The sequence below is a fragment of the Pleurodeles waltl genome, chromosome 6 (assembly GCF_031143425.1).
Source record: "Pleurodeles waltl isolate 20211129_DDA chromosome 6, aPleWal1.hap1.20221129, whole genome shotgun sequence".
In the NCBI taxonomy this organism is placed as follows: domain Eukaryota; kingdom Metazoa; phylum Chordata; class Amphibia; order Caudata; family Salamandridae; genus Pleurodeles; species Pleurodeles waltl.
Window position 1 is genome coordinate 351,398,383 of NC_090445.1, and position 18,089 is coordinate 351,416,471.

Below are 18,089 nucleotides of genomic sequence, written 5' to 3' on the forward strand. Positions count from 1 at the left end.
GTGTGAACCCAGATTCGGAGCGTAAGCAGTCGCGTAGTCAACTGCCTAATTCTCGAGAGAGAGAAATGTTTGACCGTATGGCGCGTAAATGGGTTGTTTACCCTTCAAGATACGATGTAGAGTCTGTTATGGATGTATTCTGTCAATGGGAAGCACCGAAACAAAGATACGTTTTTGAGAAAATGTGTGCTTTCCTTTGTGAGGAATTGGAGGATAATGATTTGGAAACAAATCCACCTGATTTGTGCTGTGTACGGTTTGAGTTTGCAAAGGGCACGATTGTGGGTTCCGATGTTGAGAAAGCAGTTGCAACGTTGTTGTCCTTTAGGAATAAGGATCCTTCTCAGTCATTGTTGGAACATGACTCCTCTGTTAAAAAAAAGGTGCGACAGTACCCAATGAGAGAAGTCCCTCCGGTATGGAAGGACGCCGTTGCGGCTGATGTTGCTAATCAAATTGATGCTGTCCCAGCTCATTTTCAGAGTGTTTGGGTACATGTTCCATGGAAGCGAGCTGAAGTTTTAGCCCTTAAGCAGACTTTGCCTGATCCCCGTAAAAACCCTGCAGGGTATTATAAGGAATTATCACAGACTGCAGACTCATGCATTATGAATTTAGCCGACATAGACATGTTATTTGGGAATGTTGTTCCACAGCCTTTGTGGGGATTGTTTCGCCATACAGATCATGCGCAAGAGTTAGGTGACTCATGGGCTAATATTAGTGCTGCAAATGATAGACAAGTTGGTGGTGCCAAGCCTGAGCCTTTGGTAGCAGAACTGCCTGCTAGGATCATTACTTACATGAAGACTTTATTGCCTGCGATGCGTGTGAATTGGGATAAACTATCTGCGTGTAAGCAGAAGAAAGATGAAACAGTGTCTGATTTCTTCACCAGGTTTGAGGAAACGTTTATTGAACACAGTGGTCAAGATATGAGTACAGAAGGTGGTCAACGGTTGTTTGTCGACAAGTTTGTGCACAATTTGCTTGCCGAGCTGTGTAAGAAATTGAAGGATTCAGAGAGTTCTTGGGCAGTTTCCTCTTTAGCACAAATATTGGCTACTGCACAGTACTACAAAAATAGGGATAAAGATGAGAAGGATAGAGCAGACAAGAAAACTAAAGAATTAAAGACGAAGGTTCTTTTACAACAGGCGTATCCGCCACGTGGTCGTCAGAGTAACTATCAGCAACCTCAACAGTTCCAGAGAAACTCGTAAAGGTTCGAGTTTTCTCAACCACGTGTTCCTGTAGGTCTCAATCAGTGTTCATATTGTGAAGAAGAGGGTCATTTCAAGTATAGTTGTCCTATTTTGTTACAGCGTACGAATGGTGCTTCTGGCGCAAGAGGTCGAGGTGTTCAACAAGCTCCTAGAGGTAGAGGATGTGGAAGTTTCCCCAAGAACACGCGTTCCTTTCCGTCTCAAAACTCAATGAATAGCTTTGACCAGCAACATAACGCGTCTGGTACGACGGCTCAGTACTATGCTGACAACTACTATACAGAAGATGAGAACCTGGAAGGTAATAATTGCTAGGACAGCCATAGACGGAGAGAGGGAGTTTTTTTAGTTCCAGTAGATCAGAATGGACCTTATGTTAAGGTGATTACATCAGGTGTGTCGGAGCCTTTTTTGGATACTGGTGCTACAAAGAGTTCTATTATGCACTCAAAACTCCCTGGCGCACCTTTGTCTGGCGAGATGAATGTTTCAGTAGGTTTTTCTGGCGCCCCGGATGGGAACCCGATTTCTAGTCCTATGTCCCTTTCTGTTGGACCTTGTGAATTGGAAGCACCTCTTATTCTGACGACAGGTTGTGGTGAAAACTTGTTAGGATTGGATTTGTTGAAAAGATTGTATGCGACATTATATTGTTCTCCTTCGGGAGTACAACTTACACTGGGTAGGAAAATGGTCTCTCCAATGTATTTGTCGAAGGCTAAACTTCCGACCGAATTGTCATTTCTTCCTGATATCAGTTGGGCTACTGGTCTTAATGATGTGGGTCTTTTGGAAATACTGCCTTATGTTGTGACATTGAAAGCCAATGTTAAATTACCACGCATTCAACAATACAAGATCTGTAGTGAAGGTGAAAAGGCGTTGCTAGTGATCATTTATGATTTAATTGAAAAAGATGTAATTGAAGAGACAAGAGGCAACGTTTGTAATAGTCCTGTTCTGCCTGTTTTGAAACGTACTGACCCCTCTAAGCCACCTGTATACAGGTTCGTGATTCATCTTAGAGAGGTAAATAAAATAGTTGTGCCACAGTTTCCAGTTGTTCCTGATATCACTGCCATATTAACTATGATTCCAGCTTCCGCCACCTGGTTCTCGGTGATTGACTTAAAGAATGCTTTCTTCAGCATCCCGATTGCCGAGGAGAGCAGGGATATTTTTGGCTTCAGTTTAGGAGGCCCAAGTTTCCGCTTCAAACGCGCTCCTCAAGGCTACTGTGAAAGTCCATCAATATATAGTCAGGCTTTAAAAACACAGCTTGATGCAATTGTTTTACCTGACGGCGCTACCCTTATTCAGTACATTGATCATTTGCTAGTCGCTACAGATACTGAAGAGATTTGTAAAGAAGCCACCTTATCGTTGTTGCGTCATTTGTCTGATTTACATCACAAAGTGTCCCTTTCAAAACTGCAATATTGTCGACAAGAAGTGACTTACTTAGGTCATCTCTTATCGAAGGAGGGAAGGAAACTGACCTCAGAAAGAATTCAGGCAATTACAAAATTGAGTGTGTCAAGGACACAGAGAGAAGTACGTGCTTTCTTGGGCATTACATCATACTGCAGACAATGGATACCGAATTTTTCTTTGCTGGCCAAACCTTTGGTAGCATTGACCTATAAAGATACACCGAATCCCGTTCCGGGGTCTGAAGATTGTCAGAAAAGTTTCTCCGAATTGTGTAATGCATTGTGTTCGGCTCCTGTGTTGGGTACCCCCGACTACAGTAAGCCCTTTACACTGGATGTCCATGAGAAAGAGGGTTGTGCATTGTCAGTGCTGACACAGTCTTTTGGAGACAAGCAGCGCCCATGCGCATATTTTTCGTCGACTTTGGATCCGGTAGCTAAAGCATTGCCGAGTTGCTTGAGAGCCACAGCATCAGCAGCTGTTTCTATTCGACAGTCTGCTGGGTTAGTGATGAATAATATGTTGATTGTGATAGTTCCACATGCAGTGGACACGTTGTTAAACATGACCAAGACACAGCATTTAACTAGTGCTCGATTGTCAGGTTACGAGTTGACACTGTTAGCGAGTCATGTGCACATAAAGAGGTGCAATACGTTGAATCCAGCCACGTTATTGCCGATTTCAGTAGAAACAGATGATGTTGAACAACATGATTGTTTTCTTAGGACAGAAGAAGAAACGAAAGGGAGAGTAGATCTTAAAGATACTCCTCTTGTAAAGTGTGATGGTACCTTATGGGTGGATGGTTCATGCTTCAAGCTTCCGAATGGTGATACGACTGCAGCATACGCTGTCACAACTTTGCATACGATTGTTGAAGCTGCACGTATACCACATAATTCAGCTCAAGCAGCAGAGCTGATTGCACTTATGAGAGCGTGTGTGTTATCGAAAGGAATGAAAGTGACCATATATACCGACAGCCAGTATGCGTTTGGTGTGGCCCATAGTTTTGGACGATTGTGGAAAGAACGTGGGTTCCTGACTTCGCATGGAACTAAAATTCAGCATGGTCAGTTGGTGAATGAGCTTCTTGAGTCACTGACCTTGCCATTACAAGTTGCGATTGTGAAATGCAGTGCACACAAGAAGGTTACTGATGATGTCGGTCGTGGCAATGCATTTGCTGACAAAATCGCAAAAGAAACAGCAAAAGATGTGATGAATCGAATGTATGTTGCAGGCCCCGCAAGATGGGTTGGTGATGTTGGAATGTGTGAAGATACGATAGAGGGTGTGAAGTCTCTTCAAGCTGAAGCTTCAGAGAAAGAGTTGAATGTGTGGAAAGAATGTACGGGTAAATTGGATGAAAATGGTTGTTGGGTTGACTTGTCAGAACATCAGCGATGGTTGTTACCCGATGCGTATGTGCTTGCAGTGGTGACAATGGCTCATGGAATGGCCCATATCAGTGTGAAAGGGATTTGTAAGTTGTTGGCTCCAGTATGGCAAAACGCTGGAATTCCTAAATGTGCAGAGAATGTGGTCAATAATTGCATGGTGTGTCTGAAATACAATCCTGGTAGGGGAACCCCAACTCCAGCTGGTCATTTTGCGCCTCCAACGTATCCGTTCGAGGTTTTGCAGCTAGATTTCATCCACATGGAAAGATGCAACAATCTGAAATACGTACTCGTTGTTGTTTGTGCCTTTTAAAGATGGGTAGAAGCATATCCCTTAAAAGACAACACTGCCTTATCCACAGCTAAAGCCCTTGCCAAAGAATTCTTCCCTAAGTTTGGAATGCCGAGATTGGTCTGGAGTGATAATGGGAGTGAATTTGTGGGTCGAGTGATGAAAAAAGTATGTGAGGGGCTAGGTATCCAGCAAAAATTCCACGCTGCAAATCACCCCCAATCAGCTGGACTGGTAGAGTGCTATAATGGCACGCTAAAACTGAAGTTGGCAAAGATACAAGCGAGCTCTGGTCTTAAATGGCCTGACGCCCTGCCTTTAGCACTCCTATCAACAAGAATGACTGTGCATTCGCGAGTGGGAATTAGTCCCTATGAAATTGTGTTTGGCCGCCCGGCCAACATATGGGGAGTGCCAAGACCAACAAAATTCAGTGAGATCGAACACCCTGTACTGCCTGATTATTTGTATGAATTGACGGCTAAATTGCGTGTTCTACACCAACAGGTTCACGATACTCTGCCTCAGGTCTCTGAAGCTCCAGGACATCTTATCGATCCTGGATCATGGGTGCTGGTCAAGAACTTCCAGCAGACAAAGAATGATCAGCCCCGTTGGACCGGCCCCCACCTCGTCCTTCTCTCAACAAGATCAGCTGTTCGAGTGGAAGGGAAAAAGAACTGGATCCACGGCATACAGTGCAAGAGGGTCCCTTTTCCTCTACCGTACGACCGGTGGGTCCAGGAGGGGATCACTGACTCTGAGACTGAGACTGTGCCTCGTTTTTTGCCATTTAGCAATGCACGTGTAAAAGGAACAATTTCTGAACGAGAAAGTGACAATAATTTGCAAGAAGCTGTGCCACCGTCAATTCGATTGAACACTACAGAGCCTGAACTCTTGTTCCAGAACCAGACAGTACCTGGAAAAAGCCGTTATAATTTGAGACCAAGAACTAAGGACAAATAATCTTTTCCCGTTCCTTTGCTATTTTTTTTTAAAGTGCGGCTCTCTCATCTGAGAAACTTTCTTATTTTTGTTTTTTTCTTTTCGAACCGCCATCCGGGTTCAGCTGTAGGGTCGTGGTTGCCCAAGTCTTTGGAGTGCACCTGAAGATGTTAGGTCGACAGTTCTGGTCGGTCTAAGGGAGTTGCCCTGGACTGACAGAAGAATTCCCTAGCATAGAACACCCTACCCCCTCGAGCAGCAATTAGAGAGGATGGAGTTTTTCAAGAATGAGAGACCTGCCAAACAGATGGATTTTAAAGCCAGAATGTCTATAATAATGACAAAGAAACAATTTTTGTTATTATGTATTTTCATGTTGCTCAGTGTAATGATGTTTTTAATAGGATATGTTTTATTCTCTTTTCAAGTGACATTTGCACCTATTACACAGCCCATACCTCCTTCTACTGTTTCCTCGCATTCTTTTCACCCCCTGCCTGAACACGAGTCTGACAGAAGATTAGAATTTGTCAACAATTCATTCATTCAGCTTCTACACCAACACCAATTAGTAGTGAACACAACTAACTGTTGGGTGTGTGGTCCTATGCCTCATACTACAGATAAAGGTATCCCTTATCTGGTCCTGTCTTACAGCCATAATGGTTCTGTGTGGGCATATAGAACGGTGTTCATATACGCGTATGAAGCCAACCCCCTACGTTCTGTGAAAGATAACCCTAAGAATAGTGCTCTAGCTAAGGGTATAGTAGATATGATTAGGGAAGATATTTCCTATGAGACTATCCCGAGAGATGAGACACTAGCATATATTGGATGGAAAATAACAGGATATGGAGTTACTCTGAGTGGGAACCAGCGAGCAAAGAGATCCTCCCCGATTTGGATTGTACCCCATCAGGGTCACCTATGTCTGCAAGGTAATGGCAAGAATCCCAGAGCTCAGTTAGGGAAAAGTATCTACACTGAAACATATGTTTTTGCGTCTCAGACTTCTCCTACGTTATTAGCAGCTAAGGGTACCTATTTCATCTGTCATAATAGAGCCTATACATGGTTGCCCCCTGACTTCTCAGGCACATGTTTTGTTTCGTTCCTGTTACCTCCCACCTACACGGCCGCGGCAGATTACCATAAGACAAGGATAGTTAGAGGTGTCATAAGTAAAGAAGACACTACAGGACAAGAATTTGGAGATTTCGTAAAGGGTTTTCTGCCGTTTTGGGGTCCTATGGTTAACAGCAGGAACATAAGGCAATTGACAAGGGTGGTTGAATCCACAGTAGTTGAAACCGCCAGTGCCCTCAGTAATTTGACTGCTGAGCTCCAGTCGGATCGCCTTATGACTCTTCAGAACAGGGTCGCATTAGACGTCATACTTGCAGACCGAGGTGGGGTATGTAAAGTGATCCAATCAACTTGTTGTGTTTTCATCCCAGATAACGCTCCGACAGTCTACCAGGCCATTTCCAAACTGCATAAGATCTCCGAATCTATTCACGTGGATAAAGGAGATTGGTCATTGATGGGGTGGTTCTGGGAGCTGATATCCGCCTGGGGATGGAAGACTCTGGTAGTCATTGGGATGATCTTAGCCATTCTTTTCCTGTCCTGTTTGTGTGTACAGTGTGCTCCTGCAATATGTGGCCTCTGTGCTACATCGTGTGTAAGGAAACCTGTATCAAAAGACGAGCTAAGTAATAGGATGATGCTACAGCAACATCTCAACGACTTTATGAATACAGAACTGGACTCAGATTAGCGTGAGTATGGGTTATTGCCTATGTAAGGGCAAAAGGAGGGTCTGTGGTACTGAAAATTCTGGACCTGTGTTATAAACATCGTCGTATCACAACGATTTTGGTATCAGCAGACCGAGAATGGTTAGAATAGTATGCACAAGCATTGTATTCATATTCAGGTGACAAAATCACCCGAATATCAGAGTTTCCGTCCTGAAACTCTGAGGTTCCATTTAAACGACAGCCATTTTGTGATTGCCCTCACATAGGCCAATGACTAATGCTGAAAACGAGTCTGAAGGACATGTACATCTTTGCTGACTCCTCTGTGACCTGAGCAAGCTGACTCCACTGCCTGAAGCCAAACCTGTTCGGCCAGTTTCTTTCCCAGTGGCCGAATGAGATTAGTATCATAAAACCTTTTCATCACACACAAACCATGCCTAATCTTACACACACCTGTCCCTGTTTCTTTCTTTATGACAAGGAGGAGGTGCCTGTTTATATTGGGGGTCCGTCGATATCTGATGAAAGTACTGAGCCTTGCCGGGTAATTGATTGAGGGCTGGACAAACTGAAATATGGCTTGTCATCATAACCCTGCTATTTCTTTGTAGTGAAAATATGTGAATGGTCAACTGTAAAATAAGGAATGTTTGCTTAAAGCATAATATTTTGTATAAAAGAGAAGGTTAGCTTTGCAAGGGAAGCAGTCTCCTGAGAATATACACCGTGTTGTACTTCTAGGATACCTGTTACTGGCTGCAGCCAATAAACAAGATCTTTGACTTCACCAAGAAGACTCTGTGTTTCTGTAGTCTGAAACAGGAAGGACTCGAAGTCTTAGGGTGTGTTCCCTGGCACCACTGGGTCCTAAAAAACCCAGTACTTCAGTAGAGAGTGGAGTCGAGGATGACCCCCAGGTTGGGTGCGTGGTCCGTGGGTTCCGGGGTTGTGCCTAGTGACGTGGGCCACCAAGAGTCGGCCCAGGCTGATGGGGTGGGTCCGAGAATGAGGACCTCCGTCTTGTCTGAGTTCAGCTTCAGTCTGCTGCCCTTCATCCAGTCGGCTACGTCCTTCATTCCTCGGTGGAGGTTAGCTTTGGCGGTGTGGGGATCTTCGGTGAGGGATATGATCAGCTGGGTGTCGTCGCGTAGGAGATGATGTTGAGGTTGTGTTGTCATGCGACGTAGGCGAGGGGCGCCATGTAGATATTGAACAGTGTCGGGCTGAGGGAGGATTCCTGTGGGACGCCGCAGATGATCTCAGTGGTTTTGGAGCGGAAGGGTGGGAGGCGGACGCTCTGGGTTCTGCCGGAGAGGATGGATGTGGTCCAGGCCAGGGCCTTCTCTTGGACACCGGCGTCATGGAGACGTGCTGATAGGGTGCGGTGGCAGACCGTGTCAAAGGCTTCTGATAGGTCCAGGAGGATGAGGGCAGCTGTTTCTCCTTTGTCCATCAGGGTCCGGATGTCGTCAGTGGCGGCGATGAGGGCGGTCTCGGTGCTGTGGTTACTGCGAAAACCCGATTGGGAAGGGTCCAGGATGTTGTTGACTTCGAGGTAGCTGGTCAGCTGTTTGTTGACAATCTTCTCGGTCACTTTTGCCGGGAAAGGGAGCAGGGAGATGGGCTGGAATTTCTTGAGGTCCTTGGGGTCCGCCTTGGGCTTCTTCAGAAGGGCGTTGATCTTGGCGTGCTTCCAGCTTTCTGGGAAGGTTGCTGTCTCGAAGGAACAGTTGATTGTTTTCCGGAGGTGGGGCGCGATGGCTGCGCTGGCTTTGTTGAAGACGTGGTGAGGGCAGGGGTCCGATGGGGATCCGGAGTGGATGGAGTTCATGGTTTTGATGGTGTCTTCGTCGCTGACGCTGGACCAGACGGTCAGGCGACTGGTGCGAGTGGTAGTCGCAGGGGTGGTTGACTCGGTGGTGGGTGCGGGGGGTCGGGGTTGAAGCTGTCGTGGATGTCGGTGATCTTGCTGTGGAAGAATGTGGCCAGGGAGTCGCACAGGTCTTGAGATGGCGGGATGTCGTTGGTGATGGAGCTGGGGTTGGAGAGTTCTTTTACGATGCTGAAGAGCTCTTTGGTGTTGTGTGCTTTGTTGTCTAGGCGGTCCTTGAAGGCGGCCTTCTTGGAGGTCCTGATGAGTTGGTGATGTCTGCTGGTGGCGCTCTTGAGGGCTGTGTGGTTGTCTGGTGTTCGGTCGTGGAGCCATTTCTTCTCCAGCTTCCAACAGGTGTGCTTGGAGATCCAGAGGTCCTCGGTGAACCAGGCGGCTTTCTTGTTGGTGTGGTTGGTTGTAAAGGTCTTGAGAGGGGCGAGGGTGTTGGCGCAGTCGTTGATCCACTGTGTGAGGTTGGTCTCGGCGGTGTCTGGGTCGGTGGGGTCGGTGGGTGGTCTCAGGGCGAGGGCAGTAGTCAGTTGGTCCTCGGTGACCTTGCCCCAGCAGCGGCGCAGTAGCTGTTGGGTGCAGTGTTGTGTGGTGGCTTTTCGGAAGGTGAAGTGGACGCATCTGTGGTCGGTCCAGTGTGGTTCGGTGGTGTGGTTGAAGGAGATGTGGGGGCTTGCGGAGAAGATGGGGTCGAGCGTGTGTCCAGCGGCGTGAGTGGGTGTCATTACGAGCTGTTTGAGTCCGAGGTTGTCGATCAGGGGGGTGGAGTTGGTGTCGTTGTTGTTCTCGAGGTGGAAGTTCAGGCCCCCGAGGAGGATGTAGTTAGTGGAAGCGAGGGCGTGGGTGCTGATGAGGTCGGCGATGGTGTCACTGAACTGTGGGCGGGGTCCGGGAGGTCTAGGGATGAGAGTTCCTCTGAGGGTGGTGTTGGGGTCGGTGTGGATCTGGAAGTGCATGTGCTCAGCGGTGGTGAGGGTGTCATCAGTGTTCGTTGAGATTTTGATGGAGTCTTTGTGGATGATGGCGATTCCTCCTCCCGCGGTCTCTGGGGGAGATCTTGTAGCCCTGTGGGATGGCTATGGCGATGTCTGGTACTGAGGTGGCGTTCAGCCAGGTCTCTGTCAGGAAGGCGACGTCGGGGCGGTGGAGTCTAGGAGGTCCCAAAGTTCGATGGCGTGCTTGCGAGCGGAGCGGGTGTTGAGGAGGATGCAGCGGAGGTGGTTGGGTTCTCTGGCTGGTGGTGTGGAGGGTTGGATGCTGGTGAATATGCAGTTCCGGCAGGCGAAAGGCCCCTGGGTGCGTTTCAGGGTGGCCCGGTAGCAGGGGTGGTCTCGTCTGGTGTTGAGTGCGTGGAGGGTGCTTGCGTCGTAGTGCAGTCTGGCGTTGCAGAGGGTGCGGGTTCCAGGGGTTCTGGTGCTGGGTGCGGACGGGCGCAGATGGGCTTGCCATAGGCGCACCTTCGGCGCGCCAGCGGCGCGCCCACTTCGCAGCCTCCATATTAGGGCAGAGGGAGGGAGGAGCAGCTGGGAGGTGGGAGCGGGGCGGCCAAAGGGAGTGAAGGGGGCGGGGCAGCAGGGGCTCAGCAGCAAGGGAAAAACCCAGGGAAAAACCCGTGGGAAAACCCAGGAAAAAAACTGCGGGAAAAGACGACGGAAGCGGGACAAAAGAGCACAGGGGTACAGAAAGCAAAACACAGGGGCACAGAATGAAAAAACAAAGTGGCACAGAAGCCAAGCGCAGGGGTACAGAAAAAGGGAGCGAGTAGTCAGGCGGCAAAATCGGCAACGGAGGTTCAACCCACAGGGGGCTGCGTGGCAGATGGGGGGAGTGACCTGCCTGGTAACAGGCAGGACACAGGGCTCAGATACTCCCTGGTACTCAAGCTGATTGAGGATCTCCCTCACTGGAGCTTTTGCTTCATGTTTAATAGGATATTGTGGCTGAGGTTGGGGTGTAGACCTGTTAGGTATTACATGGCAAGGTGAATCCTACAGGATTGCGGTACAACGCAGGTGCCTGCGCTAAAGCCCAATCAACAGCGTAGGCGTCTTTTACCGCTTCTGGAACAAGATCAGAGAAAGAATGCAAAATGACATCTTCCCCATGTGGGATCTTACGGACGTGCTAAGGTGGCCAGTCCCTTTCTGCTAGCAGGATATCACAACTAAGTTCATCCCAGAATATCACACCAATGGTGCGCTCCACGTCTCCCTCAATTTGGGTATTTAAATCATAAACCTTGTCGTGTGGGAGGATGCTCCCGTCCGCAGTATCAAATGCAGTGAAATCGCCAGTTGCTGTCACATCTAGGTGATCTTTCAGACTCTGGTGACATATTGTAACCTCTGCTGCGCTGTCTAACAGTGTTACTGCCCACGTCTTGTTCTTCAGCAATGTTCTCAAGTGTACTGGCATTTTTAACTGACGGTGCTGTCACCTTTTTCTTTTTAAACTGTGGCTTTTGTTGTGGGGACTTTTCTTCTTTTTTGTCTGTAGACTGTGGTGAGTCTTTCTTTTATTTCACGTATTCAGGACATCGATCAAGACGGCCCCCTCTCTCACTACGTCTATCCGGTGCGTCCTGAAAGGAACAAGAGGGACGTGAATCAGTATATCTGTCAGGAGCTTTTATACTTTCTCTATTTCTGAGAGTGTATCTCCTTTCGGAGTTCTCCGGATGTGGAGAATCTGCTCTCTGATCTTGTCTATCTTTAAATTGTTTTGCTTATCCCAGCACTTCTTAGAACCCTCCTGTGCCTGTTTAGTACCTTCCTTAGGGGTGGTACTTTGTATTTCTAGCTTCTTCAGCTTGGCTCCCAAACTATCCCATCCTATACTACTATAGGTGTCGGAAATAATTTTCGGTAGCTCCTTCTCCTGGTCCTAATGTGGAATCTCTTGGTGCTGCTGGCATGAAGCCAGTGCTACTGCTTCCACTTTAATATTACGGAGTATGATTGAGGAGGCTGCAGCGTAGTTACGCATTCATTTCATCCCCTATTCTAGGTCTAGTGCAGCCCTTTGCTCATTTTTAATTTGTTTGAACACTTTCGGTAAATTGGCAAGTGTCAGGGTACCATGTGTGGTAGTATAAATTGCAGTGAAGACTATATCCCATGTGGGGCAGTCATCCACCGTGAGAACCATCCCGAACGGCAAGCACATTGTGAGAATTCTATGTTTCTCCTGTGGTCCCATATGAGGAAATACAGCTTCCAGCTGATTTGTTTTCTGGGCTATCCAGAACAGAATTTTCTCTCATTCTGTGGGTACCTTACCCATAATTGTATGCACCCTGTGTGGATTAATCCCAGTGGCCACTTGATATCCAGCAGGTACTGGTGGAGCTGGACACGCTGGTGTAGTATTCAAAGTTCGCATCACGAACTGAACAAGTCGTCTATAAAGCGTAACTATCTCAATGTATAAGTCTCGCAGGTCTGCTGCCTGCATGTTTTGTATACCCGGGTGAGGTGTGTATGTGGCAAAGATAGGCCACGTTGGTCCATCTTTACCTAAAGGACCTAATTTTTTGTGTGTTCTGTTTTACTTATTTACTGTTTTGTTGATATTAAATGCTTTACACACCTGTCTCCTAAGTTAAGCCTAACTGTATGTGGGCCAAGCTACCAAGGGTTGAGCAAGGATTAATTTATTGAGACCTTGACTGGACCTAGTAAGGGACTGTGGCCGATTGCTGAGTGTAGGTAGCACCTGCCCTTATCAATAACCCATTTTCCAACATTTTTGGTGCAGAGTGGGGGGGTTTAGTACTTGTGTTTAATATCACAATAGAGGGCCTTATTCACAAAGGTAAACTTAGACTTTTGTTCTAAGTTTAAACCAACAGTCTAATTATAGAGTATAGGGAGTTGTGTACTGAGAGGGGGTTGCCAGCAGCCATTAACCTTATGAAGGTCGAGCTGGTCAAGTCCCTTTGGGCATGGACAGAAGGCCAGCAGGTAGGCACAGAGGAGGCTTCAGTGGGAGAAGAAAGGGGGGATGCCATTTCCAACCTCTCAGGGGAGGGAGTACCCTTGAAACTTAGTGATGAGGAGGAAGTTGGGTCATCCCTTCACATAGTGACCAGGACACTGTCTAGAGCTAGTTGAGGTAGAGGATTCACCTCCGAAGGAGCAAACCCGTCCCTCAGAGAAAGACAGCTTGGAGCCCAGATGGCTCTAGAGGCAGAGAAGGTGGCCCTAGAAAAGAAAAAAATGGACAACAGATGAACAGAGAGAGATGGTGGCAGCAAAGTAGACTTTGAAGTGTCCAGGTGCCCCAGCCTACTCATGGGGATTGTCCCTAACTACCTAGAGGGAAATGACATTGACAAGTGGCTGCCAGCCTTTGAGAGAGCTCTCAGGATTAGAAAAGTTAGGCCTCATTATTGGGGTTCACTTCTATGGGAACTCATCCCAGTATCTTGGAGGGATAGGCTCCTGACCATAGGGGAGGAAGAGACAAAGTCCTATCCCAATATGAAGAGATGTTCATCCAGAATACTGGTCTTACCCCAGAGATAAAGTTTAGGGACACCCAGAAGGTCAACACGCAGCCCTGGGTTGACTTTGTAGATGTTAGACCTGACAGCCTTAGGGTGGTCACCCCTAACTTTTTGCCTGCCTCCCTCCACTTTTTGGACACTGTTTTTGCTGGCTTTTAGACTCTGTGCACTTTACCATTGCTAACCAGTGCTAAAGTGTATATGCTCTTTCCCTTTAAACATGGTTATCTTGGATCATACCTGATTGGACTATTTAACTTACTTATAAGTCCCTAGTAATGTGCACTATATGTGCCTAGGGCCGGTAGATTAAATGCTACTAGTGGGCCTACATCACTGGTTGTGCCACCCACTTAAGTAGACCCTTTTCCTTGTCTCAGGCCTGCCATGGCATGGCCTGTGTGTGCAGTTTCACTGACACGTTGACTTGGCATTTAAAAGTACTTGCCAAGCCTAAACCTCCCCTTTCTCCACATATAAGTCACCTCTAATATGTGCCCTAGGTAACCCCTAGAGCAGAGTGCTGTGTGGGGGAAAGGTAGGACATGTACCTGTGTAGTTTACATGTCCTGGTAGTGTAAAACTCCTAAATTCATTTTACACTACTGTGAGGCCTGCTCCCTTCATAGGCTAACATTGGGGCTGCCCTCATACAATATTGAAGTGGTAGCTGCTGATCTGAAAGGAGTAGGAAGGTCATATTTAGTATGGCCAGAATAGTAATACCAAATCCTGCTGACTGGTGAAGTTGGATTTAATATTACTATTCTAGAAATGCCACTTTTAGAAAGTGAGCATTTCTTTGCACTTAAATCTTTCTGTGCCTTACAATCCACGTCTGACTGGGCTTGGTTGGCAGCTCCTTGTGCATTCACTCAGACACACCCCAAACACAGGGTACTCAGCCTCACTTGTATACATCTGTATTTTGAATGGGTCTTCCTGGGCTGGGAGGGTGGAGGGCCTGCTCTCACACAAAGGACTGCCACACCCCCTACTGGGACCCTGGCAGACAGGATTGGACTGTAAGGAGACCTGGTGCACTTCTTAGCCACTCTTTGAAGTCTCCCCCACTTCAAAGGCACATTCGGGTATAAAACAAGGCCTCTGCCCTACCTCATCAGACACTTGCTGGAGACGAAACCTGAACCAGAATCTGCATCCTGCCAAGAAGAACTGCCTGGCTGCCTAAAGGACTCACCTGACTGCTTTCTACAAAGGACTGCTGCCTTGCAGTTGCCCTGCTGCCTTGCTGAACTCTTGTCTGGCTGTGAAAGTGTTCTCCAAGGGCTTGGATAGAGCTTGCCTCCTGTTCCCTGAACTCTCAGGACCAAAAAGACTTCTCTTTTTCACTTGCACGATTCGTGCGCAGAAATTTTCGACGCACAGCTTGTTCCGCGGTGAGAAAAATGCTGCACACTGACGCTGATCGGCGCGACGCCTTTGGGACGTCCGGAACTTCGACGCACGGGCTTGCAAGGACAACGCTGCCCGACCTCCAGAGGAGAAATCGGTGCGACGCCTGCCGTGAGAGCGAAACTTCGACGCGTAGCCCCGCAGACCGACGCGCAGCTGGAAAACAAGCAGGAGAATCCACGCAAAGACCCGGGACATCTGGTAATCCCCGCGATCCACAGAAAGAGACTGTCCGTGCGCCGGAAAACGACGCACGACTTCCCCACGTGAAAAATAACAACGCAAGTCCGTGTGTGCTGGGGAGAAATCGACGCACACAACATTTTTCCACGTATCTCTTCTGTGGCCCTCTGAGGAGATTTTCCACTCCACACCAGGTACTTTGTGCTTGAAAGAGACTTTGGGCCTGATTTTAACCTTGGCGGACGGCGGAGGCCGTCCGCCAAGGTTCCGCCGCCAAATGACCGCACCGCGGTCACAAGACCGCGGCGGCCATTCTAACATTTCCTCTGGGCCGGCGGGCGCTCTCCAAAAGAGCGCCCGCCAGCCCAGAGGAAATGCCCCTGCAACGAGGACGCCGGCTCAGAATTGAGCCGGCGTAGTTGCAGGGGTGCGACGGGTGCAGTTTGCACTCGTCGCGTATTTCAGTGTCTGCATGGCAGACACTGAAATACTTTGCGGGGCCCTCTTACGGGGGCCCCTGCAGTGCCCATGCCATGGGCATGGGCACTGCAGGGGCCCCCAGGGGCCCCGCGGCACCCCCTACCGCCATCCTGTTCCTGGCGGGAGACCCGCCAGGAACAGGATGGTGGTAGGGGGTGTCAGAATCCCCATGGCTGCGGAGCGCGCTCCGCAGCCATGGAGGATTCCCCCGAGCAGCGGAAAGTCGGCGGGAGACCGCCGACTTTCCGCTTCTGACCGCGGCTGAACCGCCGCGGTCAGAATGCTCGTGGGAGCACCGCCAGCCTGTTGGCGGTGCTCCCGTGGTCGGTGGCCCTGGCGGCCACCGGCGGCCACCGGCCGCCAGGGTCAGAATGACCCCCTTTGTTTGCTTTTTAAAGACTTAAGACACTTTATATCACCTTTCAGTGATATCTCTACAAATTCACATTGCAACTTTATTCGTTTTGACCTACAATTATCCTGATAAATATTATATATTTTTCTAAACAATGTGTGGTGTATTTTTGTGGTGCTATATGGTGGTATTGTATGATTTATTGCACTAATACTTTACACATTGCCTTCTAAGTTAAGCCTGACTGCTTGTGCCAAGCTACCAGAGGGTGGGCACAGGATAATCTTGGATTGTGTGTGACTTACCCTGACTAGAGTGAGGGCTTTTGCTTGGTCAGAGGGTAACCTGACTGCCAACCAAAAACCCCATTTCTAACAGTAGACAACTCAGTTAAGGCTCTAGAGGACAGGATACAGGGTAACAAAGTAAGTATTTTCGAGAACCTATACAATTTGATTGTGAATGAGCACATGCTGACTAATTGTATCTAAGAAAAGTTACACCAGTATCTGGTAGACTCTAAGTTGTTTAATTCCAGGGAACTAGGAGAGGCAGCTGAGTGGCAGAGAACCAGGGTTTCCTATAAACACCAGGAGGATGACCATAAGAAAGGAGGACAAGGTCCTTCAAGGCAGGGGAAAGTCCAGGGGAAAGAAGAAAAAAAGTCAAAAGAGTCCTCACAAGAACCACAAACACACGCACAAGTGGGAGGGGGAGGGCTGAGATATGCCACTTCCAAGGGGAGAGGGTTGCAGGGGAATCACTTTGATTAGGATAAAGAAAGGAAGCTCTATGAACTTGCAAAGACAGGGAAGTGTTCTGACTGTTTCCAGCCAAGACACAAAAGGGGAAATGCTGTTTGCTCCTTGGCAGTTCCATGGGATTGCTAGTGTAGGTGTGGAAGTTGGCCCATAGGTAGGGCCAGGATATGCGAAGGGTATCTTTGTGCCTGTGGGAGGGGTGTATGATGCAGCCCTGGCAACCTTATGTCTGAGCATGGAGAAGTACAGGCAGTGGCCTAAAGTCAATGAGATTGAGGTGGAGGCCCTGAGAGATACAGGAACAAGTATGACTATGGTCACAGAGGAACTGGTTTCTCCAGAGCAGATTCTACCTGGTGTATTCCACTAGGTTACTTATGCAGACAGCAGAGCCAAGCTCCATTCCATAGACCTGGTGAGCATTGCATGGGAAGGTGTGACCGGCCCTAAAAAGGTAGTTGTGTCTGCTGCTTTCCCAATAGAGTGTCTACTGGGAAATTACCTTGAAGCAGCTGAGTGGTCAGACGTGGAGAGAAGTATCCATGCACAGATGTTGGACCTCCCTGTTTGGGGGTGTGCTGTGACCAGGTCACAGACTGCACACAAGGGAAGAGCTGAACACTTAGACCCTGGAAAAATGGGCCAAACCTCCAGAAGCAAGAGAAAGGGCACAGGTCTTGTGAGACAGCCCAAGGGTGTAGGAGGCTGGCCCTCTATGTAGTGTACAAAGCTAGGCACACTGTGCAGGGGGTCCAGGCAACCACACATTGGTTTACAGGGGTAAAAACAAGATCACCCAATGCTCTAATTTTTAAGGTAGCTTGGTTGACCAGTTAGGCCAATCTTGGAGAAGTGCAAAGCATTTGTTGTACTCATAGTAGCAATCATGCAACCCAAACATTCAAAGGAAGAATTCAAGACCACTTTTGTATGTCATTTTTAAGAGCAAGATTATCAAAGTTGGTTAAGTACTTTTTGAGATATACATTTTTTAAGTTTATTAAAAATAGTGTTTTACTATAAAATAACACACCATAGGAATCAATGGAAAGTCACCTTTAAAAATACATATAAAATCGTACACTTAGTTTACCAAGTTCTTCTTTTGCATGTTTGTCGAGGTTGTTGGTGGGCACAGTGTGCCAGTTGCAAAAGTTTGGGCAGCTCCCGGTTCCTGGGGCAGCAGCGATAAAAGTCTATTGAGCTAGTGCAGGGCCAATGCGTGGGACCACTTGGAAAAGCACTACACAGGTAAGTTTAGAGGTGGTTCCTTGAGGTCCCCTTGGAGTTTCAAGGTCACAAGGGGTGGGGGACCTTTAGGGCACAGCAGGTTCTTTGGTGCAGGGCACAGGATGGCAGAGTACAAAGCAAATCGGTGAGCCAGTAGCTGTGTGCAAGGATGCCCTTTGGAGCTGGAGGTAAGCCGGTTC